The sequence below is a fragment of the Bos grunniens genome, chromosome 19 (genome assembly GCF_055505025.1).
Source record: "Bos grunniens cultivar Pamir isolate PY7600 chromosome 19, Bosgru_T2T1.0, whole genome shotgun sequence".
Lineage (NCBI taxonomy): Eukaryota > Metazoa > Chordata > Mammalia > Artiodactyla > Bovidae > Bos > Bos grunniens.
In genome coordinates, this window is record NC_141183.1 from 17461509 (window position 1) to 17484429 (window position 22921).

Consider the following 22921-nt stretch of genomic DNA (forward strand, 5'->3'; position numbering starts at 1 on the left):
CACTCCAGTACTATTGCCTGGAAAATCCTATGGACAGAGGAGCCTGGTAGGCTACAGTCCATGGGGTCGCAAAGAGTAGGACACGACTGAGTGACTTCAATCAAATCAATCAATCTAGTATCCTTTACATGGAAAATTCCATGGACAGAGGAGCCTGGTGGATTGGACATGACTGAGAACTTTCACTATGGATTTGAAACAAATGGATCTACAATAGAACAGTATTCCACTTTAGTTTGAGGTTAAGAGTCATCAATTTGTTTCTGCAAAGGACCAGATAGTAAATATTTTAAGTTTGTGGGCCGTGCCTTCTGTTACAACTACCCACCTCTGCTGCAGGGAAGTAGACATTGGTAATAGATGTATAAATGAATGAGCATGGCTGTGTCTCAAAGTTTATTTCCGGACACTGAAATTTGAGTTGCATAAAATATCATGTGTCACAAAATATTTTCCTTGAAAATGTAAACGCCATCCTTAGCTAACATCAGACCTGGCCTGTGGACCATAGTTTATGGACTCCTGCTTCTGGCTTTTCCAGTACTTATTCTCCTCTCTCTCAATATATATATCTGTAGTGAAGTTTTTTTAACATTGTACATTTTGGTCTCCTCCTATTTTCTGTGTGAATTTTTGCAGTGATGTTGTTTTTGGTTTGTTTGTTTTTATAAATAGTATTGTTTCTTAGATTAATTTTTTATTTTTGGCTGCACGGGGTCTTTGTTGATAGGAGTGGGCTTTCTCTAGTTGCGGCAAGTGGGGGCTATTCTCTAGTTGAAGCTCAAGGGCTCTCACTGCAGTGGCTTCTTCTGTTGTGAAGCACAGGCTCTGGGGCATGGGGGTTCAGTGGGGCAGCACACGGGCTCAGTAGTTGCAGCTCATGGGCAACAGAGTGTGGACTCAGTAGTTGTGGCACATGGGCTTAGTTGCCCTGTGGCATGCGGGATCTTCCCAGACCACGGATCTTCCAACTGGTGTCCCTTGCATTGGTAGGCAGATTCTTAATCACCGGACCACCAGGGAAGCCCCCTGACATTGAGTTTTCTTCAGCTGCTTCTAGAGGTTTCAGGGCAGGAGCAGGAGAACTAAGGGTCATTCTGGGGCTTGAGGCAGTGCCGTTCTGTTCTGGGGACTGGGGGCAGCATCTGTGGTATAAGCCCGTGTTATGAGTCAGGCTGCCTCAGCTCCATGGAGCAGATGACAAGGCAGTGAGTGGGTCTCACTACTCTGGTTCCAATGATCCCCCACTTCCCTACCACCAGCACCACCCAGCAAGGCTGGAGAAAGTCAGAGACACTAAAAAGAAGCTGAAGGAATTACAAGGAGAAATTAAATCATCCTTAAAAACACTGGCTACTATTATATGCAAAATAAACCATGAATCTCAAGTGCCAATATTTTCCTTTGGGATAAAAAGTGGAATGCATGGGAAGACCTCTCTAAACAGGGAGGCACCCCACCCCTGCCCCTCCTGCCAACTCCAGGACAGCAAATGGCCTTAGGTTCATGGACCTCCTGATTCAGTGAGGCCACCAGAGCTCTCTCTCCAACTCATCTGGGCTGGGCCACTTGCTCCTTGCGAATGCTTTGGTACCAACAGGTCATATTAAGAAAGACAAGTCCAGGGCACTTCCCTGGTGGTCCGGGATAAAGAATCTGCCTTCCAATGCAGGGGACGTGGGTTTGATTGGTTTAGTCCCTGGGTTGGGAAGATCCCCTTGAGAAGGGAATGGCAGCCCACTCCAGTATTCTTTTTTATTTATTTATTTGGCTGTACCTGGTCTTAGTTGCAGCATATGGGATCTAGTTCCCTGACCAGGGATTGAACCCAGGTATCCTGCATTGCGAGCTTGGAGTCTTAGCCACTGGACCACCAGGGGAGTCCTTGCTCCCGTATTCTCGTCTGGAGAATTCCCTGGACCAGAGGAGCCTGTAGTGGGCTACAGTCCATGGGGTCCCAGAGAGTCAGACACTGCTGAGCAACTAACGCTTTCACTTGCACTAGAAACTGAGATCCCACATGCCTCAGGGCAACAAAGCCCACGCGCCACAGCTAGAGAAGCCCGCGTGCCACAGCGAACACCCAGCACAATGGAAAATAAAGATGAGTCAGAGTTCTAGAGCATCTGTGAGAGGCTACTCGACATAAGCAGAAAATAGAACCCAGAGGAGGATGTTCTCTGAAAGTAAAATGAAGTAGCTCTTCTGAGTCTCCAGACAGACGCTGAGTATGAGAAGGCAAGCCTCATCAGGTGGGACCTGTCTGGGTCACTTGTGAACAGATGAGGAATCTGGGAGGGAACCCACCCAAGGTCACACAGCCGGGAAGAGGCGATGCCAGGGTTCAAAGCCTGTGTCCTGACGGAGCACTCAGCAACCCCACTGCTGGCTCTTCCAGCCAGGACCATCAGGCCTCGTTTCCCATCGTAGCCGCACAGGTCTGGGGTGTGGAAGCAGCACCTGTCCAGGGCTCACACCCCGAAGCTGTGACCTAGTCACTCCTCCCAGCCCCCTGCATGTCACCCAGTGACCCCGAGCTCCTTTCCTGCTCTGACATTTTATTCTAAGTGGATAGATTAGGTCTGTGTCCTCTGTCTCGGGAGCCCTGGGAGGGTTGGTCACAGGACAGCAGGGGTCTCTAGCCCAGGCCTGGCTGAGGGGCGGGGGGCCCTGTCATCCCAGCGGAGGGTCTGTACACCCAGCCCTGCCTCCCTCCTTTCCCACCGTCACTGATGCCTGGCGTCTTCCTCTGTGAGATCCAAGGGCAGAATGACTTCTCTGGGAGAACTGGGCAAAGAACACATAAACCAGCTGACAAATGGTACAGCTGCAGGTCAAAGACAGCAGACTGGAAAGACAAAAATAAGCATAACCCTAGGTAGGTACACAACCCAGAAGAGCTGTGGTCACCGCCCCCTCACAGATCCCTATAATCTGAGAGGCGCGCAGACAGGAAAGGAAACACGCCAAGAGCTGCTGTCCTAAGGCCGCGCTCTGCTTTCTTATTCTTCTAAATCAACCAATCTCTTTCTCAATCTCTCTGATCTCCTCCGTTCTGTTTTCCCAGGCAGTGATCCAGAGGTGCTGGGGTGGAAGGTAAGGAAGAAATTTTAGAGTGGCGGCACCAAAGTTGAGCTAAACCAGGAAATGAAAATAGGCCCCTTTTTTAGGGCCCCTTGGAAAAGCACAGCCACCTGACAAGAGAGAGCAAGACCCAGACGGTCCTGGAGTCTCTCCATGTCATTTTGTAGCTGGTAAATTGAGTCCCGTGATGGGGAAGGGGCTTGTTGAGCTGTTCATGGTGTCTGGTCCTACAGGATCACCCCCCTCACCAGACCCAATGGGGGCTTGGGGGGCAGTTGGAGAGGTCCGGAAAAGGCAGAAGAGTGTCTGCAGGGCTGAGGGGGGAGACAGAGGAACAAAGGGGACAGAGCAGGTGATGAGAGGCTAAAGGCGAAGACAGGAGAGGGGAAGGGGCCGAAGGCAAAGGGATGTAGGAACCCCCTGAATCAAATATGACTGCTGCAGGCCAGTCTTTTTTTAAAAAAAACAATTCTCAACTTTTCAGTTCAGTTCAGTTCAGTCGCTCAGTCATGTCTGACTCTTTGCGACCCCATGAACCGCAGCACGCCAGGCCTCCCTGTCCATCATCAACTCCCAGAGTTTACCCAAACCCATGTCCATCGAGTTGGTGATGCCATCCAACCATCTCATCCTCTGTCGTCTCCTTCTCCTCCTGCCCTCAATCTTTTCCAGCATCAGGGTCTTTTCAAATGAGTCAGCTCTCCGCATCAGGTGGCCAAAGTATTGGAGTTTCAGCTTCAACATAGTCCTTCCAATGAACACTCAGGACTGATCTCCTTTAGGATGGACTGGTTGGATCTCCTTGCAGTCCAAGGGACTCTCAAGAGTCTTCTCCAACACCACAGTTCAAAAGCATCAATTTTTTGGCACTCAGCTTTCTTTATAGTCCAACTCTCACATCCATACATGACCACTGGAAAAACCATAGTCTTGACTAGACGGACCTTTGTTGGCAAAGTAATGTCTCTGCTTTTTAATATGCTGTCTAGGTTGGTCATAACTTTCCTTCCAAGGAGTAAGCATCTTTTAATTTCATGGCTGCAGTCACCATCTGCAGTGATTTTGGAGCCCAGAAAAATGAAGTCAGCCACTGTTTCCACTGTTTCCCCATCTATTTGCCATGAAGTAATGGGACTGGATGCCATGATCTTAGTTTTCTGAATGTTGAGCTTTAAGTCAACTTTTTCACTCTCCTCTTTCACTTTCCTCAAGAGACTCTTTAGCTCTTCTTCACTTTCTGCCATAAGGGTGGTGTCATCTGCATCAGATCAGATCAGATCAATCGCTCAGTCGTTTCCGACTCTTTGCAACCCCATGAATTGCAGCACGCCAGGCCTCCCTGTCCATCACCAACTCCCGGAGTTTACTGAGACTCATGTCCATCGAGTCAATGATGCCATCCAGCCATCTCATCCTCTGTCGTCCCCTTCTCCTCTTGCCCCCAATCTCTCCCAGCATCAGAGTCTTTTCCAATGAGTCAACTCTTCGCATGAGGTGGCCAAAGTACTGGAGTTTCAGCTTTAGCATCATTCCTTCCAAAGAAATCCCAGGGCTGATCTTCAGAATGGACTGGTCATCTGCATATCTGATGTTATTGATATTTCTCCCGGCAATCTTGACTCCAGCTTGTGCTTCTTCCAGCCCAGCATTTCTCATGATGTACTCTGCATATAAGTTAAATAAGCAGGGTGACTTTTAGGTTGAGCTTTTTTTTTTAAAATCACCTATCTGTTGAGCTCTTCCTGTGAATGAGGCACAGTGCTTGCTTTTTAAAAATAATTAATTATTTTGGCTGTGCTGGGTCTTCATTGCTGTGTGGACTTCTCTCTAGAGGCGGTGAGCAGGAGTTACTCTCTACTTGCGGTGCACAGGCTTCTCACTGTGGGTGCTTCTGTTGGGGAGGACAGGCTCTAGGGCAGGCAGGCTTCAGCAGTTGTGGGTCACGGGCTCTAGAGCACAGGCTCAATAATTATGGCACATGGGCTTAGTTGCTCTTTGGAACAATCCAATTCGTGTCTCCTGCATCGGCAGGTGAATTCTTTACTACTGAGCCACCAGGAAAACTCCAACTCAGTCTTTGTTTTCTGATTGAAGTAAAATCCACACAACACACAAGTCATTTTTACTTTTTTTTTCTTTGTGGCCGCACTTTACAGCATGTGGATCTTAGTTCCCTGACCAGGGATTGAACCTGCACCCTGCTCCAGTAGAAGCTTGGAGTCTTAACCACTGGACCATCATGGAAGTCTGCACAAGTCATCATTTTAAAGTGAACAACCATCACCTCTATCTCATTCTGAAACACTTTCATCACCCCAGAAAGAAACCCTGTGTCCATTAAGCACTTCCTCATCCTCTTCCTCCCCCTATGCCCGCCAACCACTAATCTACTTTGTCTCTGTGGATTTATCAGTTTTGGAGATTACACATAAATGGAATCATCTAATATTTGGGCTTTTGTGTCTTGCTTCCTTCGCTTAGTGTAATGTCTTCAGGATTCACTCACGTTGTAGCATGAGTCAGGACTTCATTCCTCGAATGATATTTCATTGTATGAATGCACCACATTTTGCTTATCCATGTGTCCAATGATGATCACCCACAGTCTTTTAAGTTTGGAAACAAGATAATATAGAGCTTTTTTTAGTGTGACATTTGTCTGATAATGGTAAAACCGGGGTGGAGGAGAGGAAAGGTGAAGACAGGAAGGGGTGGGATGGTGGAAGAGGGGATGACAAGGACCCTCAAATAAACTTCAACTTCTTCCTCATTTTGCCAAGGCTTCCCCTGGCCCCTCAACTCTCAAGGGCACAGGGATGTGCAGGTGAGACCTCGGGTCCCTTTTGCTCCCGAGGAACAGAGCTTTCCCAGGCTGCAAGATGGATAAATTTTCCACTTGGTAGAGTTCATGTGCTCTGCGTGCTGAGCTCTGCTTAGCTGCAGAGGCAGCTTTGTTTTTGATCATTCCAGGCCACCCTCTGAGGCATCCAGAAGCAGATGAGGGAACCCCAGGCACCCAGCCCAGCTCAGAGGTGAGCCCAGCTCAGATGCTTCCCCTGAAGCATCACCAGGGGACCCTGCTCACTATTTGAAGTACACCTGGCATTTTCCTGGACACTTTCCCATGACAGAACATTTAGGCTCACCACAAACCTGTGAGATGGGCAGGATGCAAACCCCAGCCAGGTAAAGGGCCCCAAGAGCCTAAGTGACTTGCCTGAGAACACCAGGGAAGCCTGGGACTTGACTTCCCTATGGAATATAGATTTCTGGCAGTTCAGATGCCTCTCTCTGTTTTCGGTCCCAGGCCTTTGCTCCTACCCAGGTCTCCCAGGGGTCTGCGGGTTTCAGCTGACCTGGGGGCGTATCTCCCTGAAGGAGATGAAGACCAAATAGCCTTCCTATGCCTACTGCCATTCTTCCCATTCCTTCTAATCGTCTTACCCACAGCAATGCATTCTGATTCTAGAAAGCTCCTCAAGTGAGCCAGGGCAACAGGGGACACCGTTGCTGGCTTTGGAATATGAACACATCTGTTTATTCGAGTCTGCGACTATAAGCCAGTCGCAGAGGCTTCAGAGGAAGGGAGGAAACAGGGGAGAGAGAGAAATGGAATCTCAGTAATACAACAGTCCCACAAGAGGAATTGTTCTCCCCACTTTCTGATGAGGAAACAGGCTCAGAGAGGTTCAGGAACCTGCGGAGGGTCACACAGCTAATGAGAGGCAGAGTAGGATAGGATTTGAACTCTGATCTTCTGATGCTAAACCCATCTTTTAGATACTGTATCATATTATTGCCTTCCCAACAAAGAGTTTAAAAACAGCCCTTTTCTCCTCTGCTTACTCATGGAAATGATCTTGTCCCGGCTGGATGAAATTAAGACTCAAGGAGGGAAGAAAAAAGCCTGTGTCAGGGGCTGGTCCCGTACCCTGGCTCACTGGGCTCCATGCAGGGTGCACTGTCCTTGAAGTCCACACCCAGGAGGAGCTTCTTTTCGTCCCTGAGAGCCCCCCTCCCTGGAGGTGCCAGGTGGGCTGTGTCTGGCGTGGCTGCAGCCCTCACTAGGGGGCAGCACGTGTCAGGGCCGCGGTGCCCGCTTGCTGCAGCCCAGCAGGCCGCCCAGCTTCTCCGGGAGGCAGCACCGCAGGCTCCCGGCCGCCGCCGGCGTGACTCAGCGGAATCACTGCCACCAGGTCCGGTAGCGCCATCCAAAAAAAGGACGATTGCCCTTAGACCCCTGAGATAAAAAACTCAACTGGAATTCCAGAGTAGTGATATTGGACAACTTTGGGACTATACAGGAATCGCTGAATTATGCACTTCAAAGGGTGGATTTTATGGCATGTGACATATCTCAGTAAAGCTGTTATAAAAAACAAACACCCTGAATGGAGCTCTCCGATAGTGGAAGATCAAGTAGGGAGAAATCTAAAAATAACCTTAAAATGAACTTGTTTCTCCAAGGTTATTTTTAGCCTCTGTGTCCCCTCTTTCCTTTGCTCTGGTCCCTTTTCTGCCCCTTCATGAATCTGCTGCGTGTTCTGGTGGAAAACAGGATTCCTCATAACGACAGGAGCCCTGTTTCAAGCATTTTCAAGTATTGGCTCATTTAGTTCACACAGCTGCCTCTATTATTACGTCTACTTCTACAGGTGGGGTAAACCGAGGCACAGAGAGGTTGAGTAACTGGGCCGAGGTTACACAGCAGACGTGTAATGGGGTCACGGCTCTGGTGCCAAGCAGCCTGGCCCCAGAAGACCTTGTGAAGCCAACTGACAACAGTGATTCAATCAGGCAGTGACAGAGATAACCCATTTTAGCAACATCAGGATCTGCTCAACTGAGCAAAAGCTTTTCTTTTGAAAACTTTCTCTTTTATTTACATTCTATTTTTTAAAAAATATTTATTTGGCTATGCTGCATCTTGGTAGCAGCACATGGGATCTTTAGTTGCAGCAAATGGGATCTAGTTCCCTGACCAGGGATTGAACCCAAGCCCTCTGCATTGGGAGTGCAGAGTCTTAGCCACTGGACTACCCAGTAACCCACTACACTTTATTCTTTAATGCTTATGGTCCAATTGTTTTACTTTAAGATATTTACATTTAAGATGAGTGAAGGGCAGGCATAGTAGTCCCCTTGGGAGAGGTGAAGTCTGGGCTCCAGGTCAGCAGGAAATCCCTCTGCTTAGGAAGTGGGAAGCCAACTGCATGAAAGAAAGAGAAGAGTCTCTGGGGTTCAAGTAAACACTGGGCTGGCTCGTGGCAGCTCTGATGCTTCAGATGCTCTTCCCTGACAGCTGGTCCCAACTGGGAGCGGCGTCTCTGGGTTGCTCCCCTCCTCTCACGCCCCCGGCAGACAGGTGGCATCCAGCGCCCCCGCAGCACAGGGAAGTTCTCAGAAGACTTGCCGGAGGGAACACAGCCTGGCAAACCTCAAAGGAACTCTAAAGTGTGAGCTGTGCTCACATCCCTTCACAGGGTACCAGAGAATCTTCTAGAACCAAATCTGACCAATACCACCGACAATGATAATTCCTGGATTTCAAGCAGAATCGCCAAATTAAGTGGAGAGAAGATGAAGGAGAGGCAAGACTTAGGCTTCCAGAGAGAGGAAAGACTTAGCTTGGTGAGAAGAAACTGGAATAATTCCGGGCCTCAATCCAAAGAGAACAATCAACGATTGTACGAAAGCATGAATGAAGCTGCTTTCTGGGGGGTGGTGCTGCCGTGCACACACGATGTGTCATGGCTGATGTCAGCTGGCTCATGTCCACCACTCAGAAAATCCACAGATTGTGTTGGAGAGGACAATTCTGGTCTTAAGCTCAAGGTTTCTGTTTTCTTTTTTTCAACTCCTTTGTAACTGCTGGTGTAGCTAAACAGTGCTGTAGCGTCTATTAGGGTGATACCGCATGCTTGGGTGGCCTTTGTTTTCAGAACTGCAGTAGTTTTCCCTCCAAGCCCCTTTCTGATAAATTACTGATCAGTTAGCCTTCAGTGAGGACACCGCTGCCACATGTGGAGGTGGCCTCTGCACCTGTCCCATTCAGGGGCTGCCAGTGGCCCTGGTCACCACTTTCATTCCGAGATGAATCCCCTGAACTCAGAGCACCAAATGGATAAAAAGGAATCTCTTCTGATGTCAAAGCCAAGAAAATCAGAGCAAAAAAATTACTTCCCTCCCTCCTTGGGCAAGCCACCCTTAATTGAGAGAGAGAGAGGAGAGAATTTGTTTTATAAAAGTGATTCATGCCATGCTGTGCTCAAGCCCTTCAGTCATGTCTGACTCTTTGAGACCCCATGGACTGTAGCCCACCAGGCTCCTTTGTCCATGAGATTCTCCAGGCAAGAATACTGGAGTGGGTTGCCATGCTCTCCTCCAGGGGATCTTCCCAACCCAGGGATCGAACCCATGGCTCCTATGTCTCCTGCACTGCAGGCAGATTCTTTACCACTGAGCCACCAGGAAACCCCAGAGTGATTCATAGTCATTATTAAAAAGTCAAATACAAAAACGTGAAAAAAGGAAAGCAAAATAACCACTGTTAACATTCTAGGGAGCTTCCTTGCAAACACCTCTCCTATATAAACATAGAATTTTCCCTAAATGAGACCATATTATACCAGTAGTTCTGTAGCCTACTTTATTTGCTTAATAAATATGCTGATATTAATAAGCTTTATCTTAATTTCTGATTGATCTCCAATGAATACAATTTCTAGCTTTGCTGTTGTTATCTCTGCCTTCCAGCTCTGACAGGCAGCAAGTGGTTCATGACCCAACAGAAGATTACACTTAAAAAGTGCTGGGGTGGGGGGGCCTTTGAAATCCCCCCACCTTTTTTTAGCCATCCATAATCTTCCCATTTATTAAAGGGATACTGTTAACACATATTATATCCCATTAGTGCTCACAACACTAATGAAGGGAGAGTATATTATTATCTTATTTTCCCCATTTTATATACTGATGCTCAGTAGCCCAGGCTGAGGGAGGGCACGTCATGGCTTTGAATCTGCAGTCTCAGCCTCCAGTCTGACACAGGGTGGGTCTTTGGACACCTTTACCCATAAATCACGAAGCCCCACTCCAAAGCTGTGAAGAAAGAGGAGCCATTCTAACCACACCTCTGTCACATACATGGGTCATCTTAGCCCCATTTTGAAGCCAGGGAAACTGAGGCACAGAGAGGCCCAAGTGGACTTACAGGTCATGCTAGAGTTGGGGACAGAGTCTGGCGTGCAGTGATTTGCTGGGAAGCTCAGCTTAGGGATGGGAAGTCGCTGGGAAAGAACGCTGGGTGGAGAGATGTCCCAGACGTGAGGACACGGCTGTATCCGATGATGAATGGACCCCTGAGGTCAGGATCTTGCCTCAGCAGCACATCAGGAGCTAGGAGGCCTCTCAGAGGCACCTCGGGCCATTTGCCAAAGAGCATTATGGGTTCTCAGAAGCACCTGCCCCTCATCAGCCATTCTTGGGACTGATGAATAGCACTTAGGCTGCCTCCTCTCAAGGCCCTTTGAGAGCACTGCATGGCCTCCCCCTCACAGCAGGGGCTGGGGAGGCACCCTCCATCTGGCACCCAAGGTGAGCTTGGAGGGTCCCTGGCTTCGCTTCCCCTTGGCCCTGGGGCTCTCCCATGAAACGGGTCTCACGATCCTGCAGCGACCCCTTTAGAGGCCGCTCAGCCCTAACTCCCCTCAAGGAATGCACCGAGTCCAGCTCGTCAGCTGCATGAATCGCTGGACTCCTTGAGCCCTTGCTTTGGGCTCTAACCAAGGTGTGGGCGTGCATGTGCATGCTCAATTGCTAAGTCGTGTCCAACTCTGCGACCCTGTGGACTGTAGCCTGTCACGCTTCTCTGTCCATGGGATTTCCAGGCAAGAATACTGGAGTGAGTTGCCATTTCCTCCTCCAGGGGATCTTCTCGACCTAGGGATCGAACACGAGTCTCCTGACTTGGCAGGCAGAGTCTTTACCACTGAGCCACCTGGGAAGTCCCAAGATGTAGGCACTGGCTCCATATCTTCCCTTGAGGAATTGGACCCTTGCTCCCAGTTCAGATGGATGTGGGTAGAAAGGACACGTGGTGTGGAGTCCAAAGCACTGGGTTCAAGGCATAATAGGGACCACTCTCTGGCTGGTCGATGCTGGGCCAGTCACTTGACCTCTCTGAACCACAGATTCTTCATTTGTAACCTGGGCATGAGGACACCTGTGTCACAGGATGGCTGTGAGGGTCACGGGAAAAATGCATGTGAGAGCATCTGAACCGTGATGCACCTACACTGATGTTCGGTACCATTTTCATGACATGTGGGTTTTGAGCAAGGGGAAGATATGTGAGGTTGGGGAAGTGAAGGCCCAACCTGAAGGGATAAAAACTGGGGTCAATACAAGAGTCTTTGTGCTTCTGCCCTGAAGGAGGAAGAGGAACAGCATGAAGGTGTGAGAGGCAGCTCTGGGTTAGCCCCGGGAGAGGAGGAGACTGAGGGTCTCAGAGGGTCTCAGAGGTAATGGAATGAAGGTGTTAGGGAAGAACTGGGGAGTCTCCGCTCCCTGCCCCTCCCAGCGCTGGCGCCTGGAGCACGAGAAGACATGGGAGATGGTGGGGAGGTGGTGCCAAGGAGATGATGCGGGAGGTGATGCTGGGGAGGTGATGCAGGGAGAGACGAACCATCCGCACCAGGCTCGGCAGCGAGGGAGGCGGGGCTTTGACAGGCCATCTGGAATGACTAGAAACTGGCTCTTTTTGCCAAAACATTTCATTAGGTGGAACAACAGGGAAGAAATGGAGGGGTAAGGAAGTGAGGATGGGAAGGCGATCATTCTGAGGATGTTTTCATTTCTATTTTTTGAGTCTGAGGACACACCCTGAAGAACTCGGGGCACAGAGGGATGGCGGAGACTGTCTCTAATCAGCACTGTCCCTCAGTAATGAGCAACCTGAACTCAGCACGGCTTGAAAGACAGAAAATAAACGGTGTCCTCTGAACACATGTAAGATATGCCACCAAGTCAAGAACACTGTCCCTGAAATCACTCCTTGACAGAGGTGCCCACATGGCATCAGGGCCGGACTTAATGACAAGGCAGTGTCGGGGCAGGGAGTGCACACACACTGGGGCCAGGCTGTCTGGGTTCCCAGCTGGGTGACCTTGGGTAAGTCACTCAACCTCTCAGAGCCTCCTCTGCCTCATCTATAAAATGTGGGGATTAACCGAGCTGATTTATATCAAGTGCTTAGAACCATCACCAGCTAACAGTAAACGTGATCGAAGTGCCAGCCGTGGTTATTATCATGACAACCTTATCGCCTATTATCTGAGCCCAACCTTTCTGTGTCCTGTTTGCATTTTCAGACTAAACAGCATCTCAGGGCTCAGAGCCCCACCCCACTTTGGATCCAACAGCACATGGTGCCCCCTTGGCCGTCCCAAGGCAGCCTCTGGCCAGGCGGGGCAGATGGTGTGCCCAGTGAGATCATTCCCGGATCCCGTGATGCCTGGACACCGGGCCAAAACCGTGTCCCAGGGCACCCTGTGTGAAGCTGACCCCTGTGTGAGGAGGACGGACAGGGGAGAAACAGACACACTGGCATAGAGAGCACTCCCTCCTTATCACCAAGCAGAAAGAGCCGTTGTGGAAATGCGCACGCACAGAATGTTTATAAATAAGAAAATAGCGCAGATAGGCATATGTGCAAACCAGAAATCATAAAGGAGTATATGCTCTGGGAAGGGAGGTGGAATCAGGGAGGCTTTCTCTTGTTGTATACAGTTTGGTTTTATTATACTGTTTTCTAGACATGTATTGTTTTAAATCTGATTGAAAGCAATAAATACATTCTCCTTTTGGCAAAACAAAGCACCCTGTGACAAAGTCAAGGGATTGTCCCACAGTGTGCTGCTCCTTTAAAAAATATATTTATTATTTTTAAAAACATATTTATTTATGAGGCTGTGCCAGGTCTTAGTTGCCTAACCAGGGATTGAACAGGCCCCCTGCATTGGGAGTGAGGAATCTTAGCCACTGGACCACCAGAGAAGTCCCTGTGCTCCTCCTTTTATTCACAAATCACAAATGCCTGTAGCCACCGGCATGGCTGATGGCTCAAGGTGAATAAGAGGCTTAACACTGATTCTAGGCATCAGTGTGATGCGATTAATCACATCTGTGATCAGTCACAAAGTCAGAGGCCGCCTAGGGGGACACTGTGTGGGGTGTTCTTACCTGGGGCCAGAGAACCGCCTCCAGAGGGGCCTGATGAGGGGTGAGGGCACTGGGGAAGGCCTAGAGAGCCAGTGGGGGCCCCTGGATGGGAAGCTTCACACACTGGAAGGAAAGTCATGACACGAAGAGACAGGCTTCGCTAGCAGCTGACATGCAGTCTCTCAGGTACACATTTCATGCAGAGAGCCAGGGACACCTGGACACAGCACTCTGACGTCACAAACCCTTGCCTATCACAAGCATAATTCTCTGAGATCTAGTGACACGTCTGAACATGCTGGGGAGCTGTAGCTGTTGATGTATTAACATCTGCTGCTGTTTAGTCACTAAGTTGGGTCTGACTCTTTCGACCCCATGGACTGTAGCCCGCCAGGCTCCTCTGACCATGATTCCCCAGGCAAGAATACTGGAGTGGGTTGCCATTTCCTTCTCCAGGGGATTTTCCCGACCCAGGGATTGAACCTGTGTCTCCTGCATTGGCAGGTAGATTCTTTACTGCTGAGGCACCCGGGGAAGCCTGTATTTTTGTCTACCTTGTTCCAAAAGGAGATCTAGAGAAGCAGGGAGGTGAGGAGTCCCACCAAAGCTGAACTTACAGCCTTTACGAGCCCTAGAAAACAACTTTCAAATGCAATGTGTGAGTAAGTGTCCATGGCTACCTAAGAATACAAAAATAAAGGCTCTTTAGATAAAGGGGGAAACCAGGCAATTTTGCCACATCTATTAAGGTTGGGAAAGTAGTTCCAATATTTGTCAATAAAGCTTCTCATTGAAATTAAAATAAGAAAATGAAAATATTATCCAGCATGGGACCCTGGGGCATGCTCTCTTATTTGGATAAAATAACTGTGCTTGACAAAGTGGAGTACAGTGGAAAACAGAAAGTTGTATGGAGTGAAGAAATGACCTTGAAAGAAAGAATTTCAACACAGCTTTGGAACCAGAGCCAATCCAGGCGTACACATATCTGGATCAATTAAAATGGACATATGAGAAATTCAGATTGGGGAGAAACAGGCAAGGAGACCAAGGTCACATATTTAAGCTCTGGCCCCCCAAGTATGTATTTCAGAAAAAGCACAGGCAGCCTTGGTTGGTTGCAAAACACCCATTATTCAACAGAAAGGCCAGGACATAGTTTCTGTTCAGAAATAGAATTACAGTCAGGGAGGGAAGACAGACAGAACAAGCATATGAGAGAGAAAAGACTGGTGAGAAAGAAGAACTAGGAACTTGGAAACAAAAGCCTTCTTGGAAAAGGAGAAAACACTACACCTGGGGGTGGAAGCCCAGGGTGCCCCTGCAGGCCCGCCAGGCATGAAGCAGAGAACAGAGCTGACTCAGAGCTGCCACCCCGCCCCCTTCTGAGTTGCTCCATCAAAATCAAAATCGTACAGGAATACTAAAACCCACTGCGTTGTAACTTTAAATGGGTGGTTTTTATGGTATGTAAAATATCATCTCAATAAAGATGTTTTTAAAATATTACAGAAGAGGTTCAAAGTCAAATTAATGTTCTTTTGCTAAATATAAGAATACATTTGCCCTCTAACCTTCCCATAAGGAGGTAGAGCCCTCTACCCGATTGGGTAACAAGTGGTTCTCTCTGAGGAGCAGTCAAGATGAAGCAGCGTGTGCACACAAATCTTCTCTGCAGAGCCATCCAGCTTTGGCCCAAATCTAACCCCCTGGGGGGAGCCTGGGATAAACCATGAAGGTGGCTTTGCAGTGTTTGTATGGTCTGAGAAGCTTTACCTTCTGGTGGGCAACAACCTCCCTTCCACCCTCATTCAATGGTCATGAAAGTGTAAGTTGCTCAGTTGTGTCTGACTCTTTGCAACCCCATGGACTATACAGTCCATGGAATTCTCCAGGCCAGAGTACACGGAGTGGGTAGCCTTTCTCTGGGCTTCCCTTGTGGCTCAGCTGGTAAAGAATCCGCCTGCAATGTGGGAGACCTGGGTTCGATCTCTGGGTTGGGAAGATCCCCTGGAGAAGGGAAAGACTACCCACTCCGGTATTCTGGCCTGGAGAATTCCATGGGCAAAGAGTTGGACATGACTGAGTGACTTTCAGTGGTCCTAGTCTCCATACAGGAGAAGGAAATGGCAACCCACTCCAGTGTTCTTGCCTGGAGAATCCCAGGGAAGGGGGAGCCTGGTGGGCCGCCGTCTATGGGGTCGCTCAGAGTCGGACACAACTGAAGCGACTTAGCAGCAGCAGCAGTCTCCATAGAATGAGGGGTTATGGGTGCAGAGGGGCACCAGGGAAAGCACTTGTCCAAAGGGCCCCTTCCCAGGTGGGCGGGCAGGCTGTCGGGGTGGGAGGTCAACACATCTTCACAGGGGAGCTGGAGAGTCCTCCCGTTAAAACCCAGAGCTGTAAACGCACAGCAGAAAGAGGAAAAATGAGCTTCCCTGGCAGTCCAGTGGTTAAGACTTTGCCTTCTAATGCAGGGGGTGAGGATTCAATCCCTGGTCAAGGAGCTAAGACCCCAGAGGCCTCACAGCCAAAAAACCAAAACATAAAACAGAAGCAGTATTGGAACAAATTCAATAAAGACTTCTAAAATGGTCCATATTAAAAAAAATTCTTAAAAAGAAGTGGAAAAATGAATAAATGAATTGCTTGCCTGGGGAAGCTGTTGTGCTACAGAGATGGAGAGTGGGTGTCTGAGGGACCCCTCCAGGTGAATGAGCCCAGGCAGCATTCACCATCCCATCTCTGCAAAGCTCAGAGTGAGCAGAGGATGAGAGAGGCAGGGTGCTCTCTCTCTTGCATGCGTGTGCGTGTGCACACACACACACACACACACACACACACACACCCTAGGCATCTTGGGGAAACAGAAACACCACAACTCCCTCACTTGCAAAGAATTCACCACACACATCTCCCTGACCTCACCCCTGAAATTAGGCTGGAAACATGCATTCTCAAGACGTGGGTAGGAGTCTATTACCTACCTGGCCTCCTTCCACTCAACATTTGGGCTGGCCTTTCCTGTTGCACCTGTCACATCATACTCTAACTGTATCCATTTAATCTCCCCATTAGAATGAAAGCTCCTGGAGGGTGGAGACTCCTGTGCTTATTTTTTTACAACTACTGTAAATAATTCAGTGGGCTTGCCCAGTGTCTCAGTGGTAAACAATCCGCCTGCCAATGCAGGAGACTCGGGTTCAGTCCCTGGGTTGGGAAGATGCCCTGGAGGAGGAAATAGCATCCCCCTCCAGTATTCTTGCCTGGGAAATCCCATAGTCAGAGGAGCCTGGTGGGCTACAGTCCATGGGGTGGCAAAGAATCAGACACAACTGAGCGACTGAGCACAAACAACTCAGTACATAGTGCAGAGCTCAGAATGGAGTCTGGGCTCAGTCTATCTCCCCCGATGGATGGATTGAAAGCCCTCCATGTGCAGCCCTAAGTGCTGCATGTTCTCACCCTCAGGCCTTTGCTCCAGCTGCTCTCCCTGTCAGCAAAGTCCTCTCTTCTGCGACTCTTCCGCTTTGTCTGGCTAACTCCTAGTCAAGCTTCAGGCTCCATCAAAGCAGTCATTGCTTCTAGAAGCCCTTCCTGACTCCTTCACGTGCACCTCTCACAAACATTCACCCGGTGCTGTAATCCTCTGGGATGTTGATGCTCTTAGGATGGAAAGGCCATAGCCACCCCCTCCACCATCATGTCTTCAGCACCTGGCCTCATACCTGGCAGGAGGAAGGCCCCAGTAATGCTGCTGAACCAAGGAGTATGGGGGCAGGGAGAGGGTCCTGGTGGGATGGAGAAGGAGACAACATTAATAGATGACACTTCCCCAGCTCACAGTCAGTTGCAAATCTGAGAGTTGACCTGCTTTCTTGCGTAGGCCACCCCAGCTCCCTGGGTAACTATCTCTCACACTTCACTGGAGAGCATATTCCTCTGTGATGGAGGAAGAGACTCAAATTCTCTCCCCTCTTTGTAAACCTCAAGGGACCAAACTAAATGAGATACAACTGCCATGTCAGCAGGGTGTTAGTTAACCAGGAGTGACCTTGGGTTTTTCATCTTCGTCATCAAGGTCTCTCCTACTCTGGTTCCTTCTCTCCTGCCTCCAAAACAGATTTGTTCTTCAGGCATCTGGGGGTCCCTGCTTCACTGGGTTAGAATCGCAGAATCCTGGATTCTAAGCTTGGAATGGACCTTAAAGAAAGAGCCCCACAGGGACTTCCCTGGTGGTTCAGTGGCTAAAAATCTGCTTGCCAAAGCAGGGGATGCAGGTTCGATTCCTGGTCCGGGAAGATCCCACATGACACAGAGCAACTAAGCCCATGGGCCACAACTACTGAACCCTTGAGCTCTAGAGCCTGTGTTCTGCAACAGGAGAAGCCACTGCAATGAGAAGCCAGCATACTGCAACTGAAGAGTAGCCCCTGCTTGCTGCAGCTAGAGAAAGCCCGTGAGCAACAGCAAAGGCCCAGAGCAGCCAAGAAAGAAAGAGCCCCAACTAGCACAGAGAGGTGAAGTAACTTGCTTTAAGTCTCATAGTTAGTCAGGGGTGAAGCCAGGATTCAAACCTGTCAGTAGCACATTTCACTGAAGACACCCCAGGTAAGGCAGAAACATTGTTTTCCAAGCATCAGAGCCATGCATTTGACAATACAAGTCAAGTGCAGTTCTGGTGACTTAGAAAATACCACAGCGTTTTTGCCATTAAATTAGGAACTTGTTGTCTAGAGGCCATCTTTATCCCTTTTCATAGGTTTTTCTACTCTTTGTTCTCTGAGAGTCCCTCCAATTCTAGGACATCTGATCTGTGCTTCCTGTCCTGTGTGCTCAGTCGCTCGGTCATGTCCAACTCTTTGAGACCCCAGGGAGTGTATCCCACCAGGCTCCTCTGTCCATGGGATTCTCTAGGTAAGAATATTGGAGTGGGTTGCCATTTCCTCTTCCAGGGGATCTTCCCGACCTAGGGCTTGAACAGGCATCTCCTGTGTTGGCAGGTGGATTCTTTTACCACTGAGCCACCTTTTGGGGAGGAGGAAAATAATCTGATTCCTCCAAGTTACACACAGGATGAACAAATATACAAGAAAATGAGTTCACTGAGATCAGAGTAAAGATCAGTAAACACCTCTTTCCACTGAAGAAAAAAAAAAGGGCACCAGAGTCTGAAACATACTCAGAGGAACCCTCGTCAATGCAGGCTGTGCACGAAATCCAGGGCTCTCTTCAGCTGTGGCCCCAGGGACATTTTGGGAGTGGGTATCCCTGCCCTGTGACAGGGTCCAAGGATGCTCAGGATGAAGCTGCATCATACGATTCTGTTACCAACACTTCAATTCCTCAGCTCAAGAGAAAAAGCAAAAGTAATTAGAAACCTCCTTGTAAAAGACCATTTGCAAGTAAACAGCCCTGTGCTTTCCTTTTCATCCTGTGGCTTATTGTTCAGACAGTATTTTCCAGCAAGCCATGAAATGTTGATTGATAAGCAATATCCCAGGGACAAAGAATGTCTAAGCACCTTATACTAGTGATTTAAAGGTTAGTGCAAAAGGGCTGCAAAGGATACGATTTTATTTAGGAAAATCTAGTTTTAAAAAAGTACAATGAAACTAACGATATTACAGATATGATTCAGATTACTTGCATCTTAATTTAAATATTTATCCCATCTCTTCCAGATCTTGTTGAAAAAGATTAGTTAGTAATCTTCTATTAAGTAAAAATATGTGTTTGCATTTAGTTAACATGTTAGAATGAAGGCATCTTAAAGATGTGCACCTCCACGTCCTAATCCCCTTGTTACTTTATGCAGGATTAGGGTTGCAGATGGAATTAAGGTTGCTAATCAGTTGACTTTAAGATTATTCTGGATTATCCAGGTGTAATCACAAGGGCCCGTGTGAAAGATGGAGGTAGGGGAGTAGTGTCAGAGTGATGGGACTTGAGACTCAACCAGTCAAGCTGACTTTGAAGATGGAAGGGACCATGAGCTAAGGAAGTTGGAAAAGGCAAGAAATTCTGCCCTAGACCCTCCAGAAAGAAATGCAGCCTGCCATCACCTTGATTTTAGCCCTGTAACACTCCTGTCGGACCTCTGACACCTCCACAACTGTCAGATAAAATAACTCTCAGATAAAATAACTTAGTTTAAGCCACTAAGTCTGTGGTAGTTTGTTACCAAAGCAAACAGAAAACTACCAGTTAATTTCTGTAAGTCTGTTCATTAATGTGGACCAGCACGTTCATAACAACTTGCTTCTGGGAAAACGGAGGAAAGAAATGGACACGGATGGTGCACCCGCCATGTGGCAGGCATCACGCCAGGCCCTGTGGCGTGGACCTCCGCACGGTCTCCCCCACCCTCGGGCAGGCCCGCACTGACAGCTCCAGCGTGCAGCCAATGGCTCTGAACCTCCAGGAGGTTGAGGTGCTGTCTAAGGGTTCAGCTGGTAAAGTGGTGGAGCCAGGCTGTGAATCAAGTTTGCTTGCCTCCAGAACACTTTCTATTTTTCTTTTGCCCATGCTGTGTGGCATCCAGGATCTTAGCTCCCAGACCAGGGACTGAACTCGAGCCCCACTGAAGTGGAAGCATGGAATCGTAACCACTGGACCATCAGGAATGTCCCAAAGAGTGCTTTCTATTTCATGGAAATAGAAATAGACTCAAGTTAAAGGGTACAGAAGCCCACAGGGCCTGCTCTGTCCGACTGTGCACATGGATGCCCCAGTGTGGTGGCCACATCCTCTCCATGTGCCCTGCGGGGCCCCTCCTCCCTTTTCTCTCCCCTGTCAGCACCCACCACCTTCCCAGAGGGAATGGGGTTGGAGACCAGGGCAGAGGTGGAGGGGGCTTCTCCCCACAGCTCTGGTCCTTCCAGGGCCCCACCCTCTGCACTGTCCATTGGAGTAGCACAGAGACAGACATAGTAAAATGGACCGTGGTCTGTGCTGCAACTGCAGGAGCAGAGTCTGACCCATAAACCACACTGATGACGGCCCATGGAGGCGCTCTCATACCACACACATATTTACAGACTAGGAGTGGGCGTGCGCGGAACAGGGAAGGCTTCTTTGCCACTCTGAATGGTGGACTGGATGGAAGAACGCTGGTCTCTCAAGTGGGGAGAGATGGAACCGAACCATCTCTCTGGGCATCTCACACCCACTAGACAACCCCAAACACGCATGCGCCATGTAACCAGGTAGCTCTCGCTACCTCCTGAGCGTTCAGGTAACACATCTGAGATTTGCTCTGGGCACAAATGTGGGTAGTTAATGATGCGAGGAGGGGAGAGCCTGTTCCAATCAAAGGACAGAATTCAGTTAATTAAGAGCAACGTCTTGTGCTTTAAAAGGCACACATTCAGACCCATCCATTAGTCTCTTCGGTTTAAGATGACTTTTAAATCAAAGCTGTCAAGCTGAGGCTGTAAGAAGCATCTATTATTAACAGACAGAGAGAAAAGTGGACTAAGTGACAGGCTCACCAGTCGTCACATGCTTGGTGGCGGATTTGGGAGCCAATTCAGACATGTCAGCTGTGTCATAAATAAAGTTTATAGCAGCTTTCAGTGTATAAAATGCATTACCGATGCTGAGCTCAGGGGCTGTGTCTATCAGCATCGTGCCCATGCATGTGTACATATGCCCTGCAGTCCCAAAGGCAAACCTCTGGGCAGGAGGGTGAGTCAGGCAGGGAGAGGATGCTCTAAACAGGACAGAGCCATCCCACTGAGGCAGCCATGGGTGAGCAGTTAGGGGAAACTCAGGGACCAGGGTAGTGAGCAGATTATGAGAAAGGCAGGTACCAGCCCCCACCAGGGGGCAGAGGTGGCCCCTGCCCTTGGATATACTCAGTCTGGCCAGAGAGATACATAGGCAAATACTGAGTGACACGGGGTAATGCAGAGCAACGCTATGGTCAACTCCAATTTTGGAATGCTGCCTCCCATGGGTGGGGGCTCCAGGATGGAAGACTTCTTGAGGTCTAGTTTGGGAGGGGAGACAAAGAGGTAAATACTGATCAAGGCCATGGGTCAGAAGAGAGAAGGCAAATTGCCTTGTGCCCCAAGAGTCTGTGATTCTATAAGCTGAGTATGGAATACGTGCCAGAGACAAACCTGTAGCCCCCAAAAAGAGTTGGGGGTCGAGAAGGCTCAAGGAGGCTCTGGAAAGAATGTGACCTTGAGGGACTTCTCTGGCGGTCCAGTGGTTAAGACTTTGCCTTCCAATGCAGGGGCTGAGGGTTCGATCCCTGGCAGGGAGTTAAGATCCCACATGCCTCGGGGCCAAAAAACTAAAACACAAAACAGAAGCAATCTTGTAACAGATTCAATAAAGACTTTAAAAATGGTCCACATCAAAAAACGCCTTTTAAAAAAGGTGAGCTTGAGCTAAGAGTTGAAGGGAAGGCAGGCTTAGAGGGACAAACTCCTTCCTTGGGGCTGGTGAGGGATAGAGACAGGGTTATTATCAGGCAAAGTGGGGGTCATCACCAGGCAAAGGGACATCATTGATCAAAGGGGTGATGCTTCAGAGACAAGACATTTTGGGGGAGTTTAGCTCTGAGAATTGAGGCCAGAAGCCAAGTAGGAGCCAACATCAGGGGAACAGCTCCCAACAGGCTTCTCTGTGGCAGCCTTGCTAGTTGGAATTTAACAAAGAACAAAAAGCATGCATCCTGCACATTTGGCTCTGGGGAAAGTGTTGGAGCTGTTAATTCCTGCAGAGTCCAAATTCCTGCCCCGCGTCTAAGTTCCAAGGGGGTGGTAAGTAGACTGCCCTGGCTGTGTGCCCACGTCTGACCCCCTTCCAGGGTGATCCCTGGATCAGAAGCAGCAGCAGGTTACATAACCAAGCCATGAGGAGCCCTTGGCCAGAACCTCCTCATTAGAAAAGGCTGCAGCAGCAAAAAGGTTTGTGAGGAAAATGAGGGGGTTGGGGCAAGAAGGAGAGGGAACAGTTGGGGTCGGGGGGTGAGAGAGGAGACAGCATCATGGCGCCTAGGAGGGGGGTGCCCAGAGTCACCCCAGGGAATGGAATGCCTTTTTGAAGAGACAGTTCTCAGCACATCATTTGTTGTTAAGGTCAGCAGACCCTAGGTAATTCTTTGATGGTCCAGTGGTTAGGACTCCGTGCTCTCACTGCCGAGGGGAGGACCCAGTTTCCATCCTTGGTCAGGGAATTAAAATAGTGTAAGTTGCAGGGCATGGACAAAAATAAAGGAAACAAATAAATAAGCAGGTTGGCAAACCCTACAACAATTAGTTTTCAAATTCTGGTAAAGGGCTCCTGGGCACAGTGACCTTCCCTAGAGAGGTCAGCCCTGGGAGGCTGCCACTGCATGCAGTTATCTCCTCAATCTTGCTTACGTCTTTCCAACAAGAAAAGCAGAAAAACATGCATAATTATCTAAATAGAAGTGTGCTCTTTGTTTTTCCCAATTATTATTATTTTTTTCTTTTTTGTGTGTGCTCAGTCGTGCCTGACTCTTTGCAACCCCATGGACTGTAGCCCACCAGGCTCCTCTGTTCATGGGGTTCTCCAGGCAAGAATACTGGAGTGGGTTGCCATGCCCTCCTCCAGGGCATTTTCCTGACCCAGGGATTGA

The 22921-nt window shown here is 48.9% G+C and overlaps 1 protein-coding gene across 47 annotated transcripts in view; it reads right to left on the minus strand.

Moving 5' to 3' along the window:
- Positions 1–22921, minus strand: part of MAPT (microtubule associated protein tau) — a 119441-nt gene that overhangs the window by 56028 nt on the left and 40492 nt on the right. For 9 of the 47 annotated variants that reach the window (XM_086357202.1, XM_086357198.1, XM_086357196.1 and 6 more), the window contains exon 1: positions 8191–8288. The exons of 31 other annotated variants lie outside the window; for them this stretch is intronic. The gene's annotated coding sequence lies outside the window, so the exon portion shown is untranslated. Of the gene's footprint in view, positions 1–8190; positions 8294–22921 lie in introns of those variants that run through there. 7 more of the 47 variants (XM_086357194.1, XM_086357173.1, XM_086357157.1 and 4 more) reach the window with 2 other exon arrangements.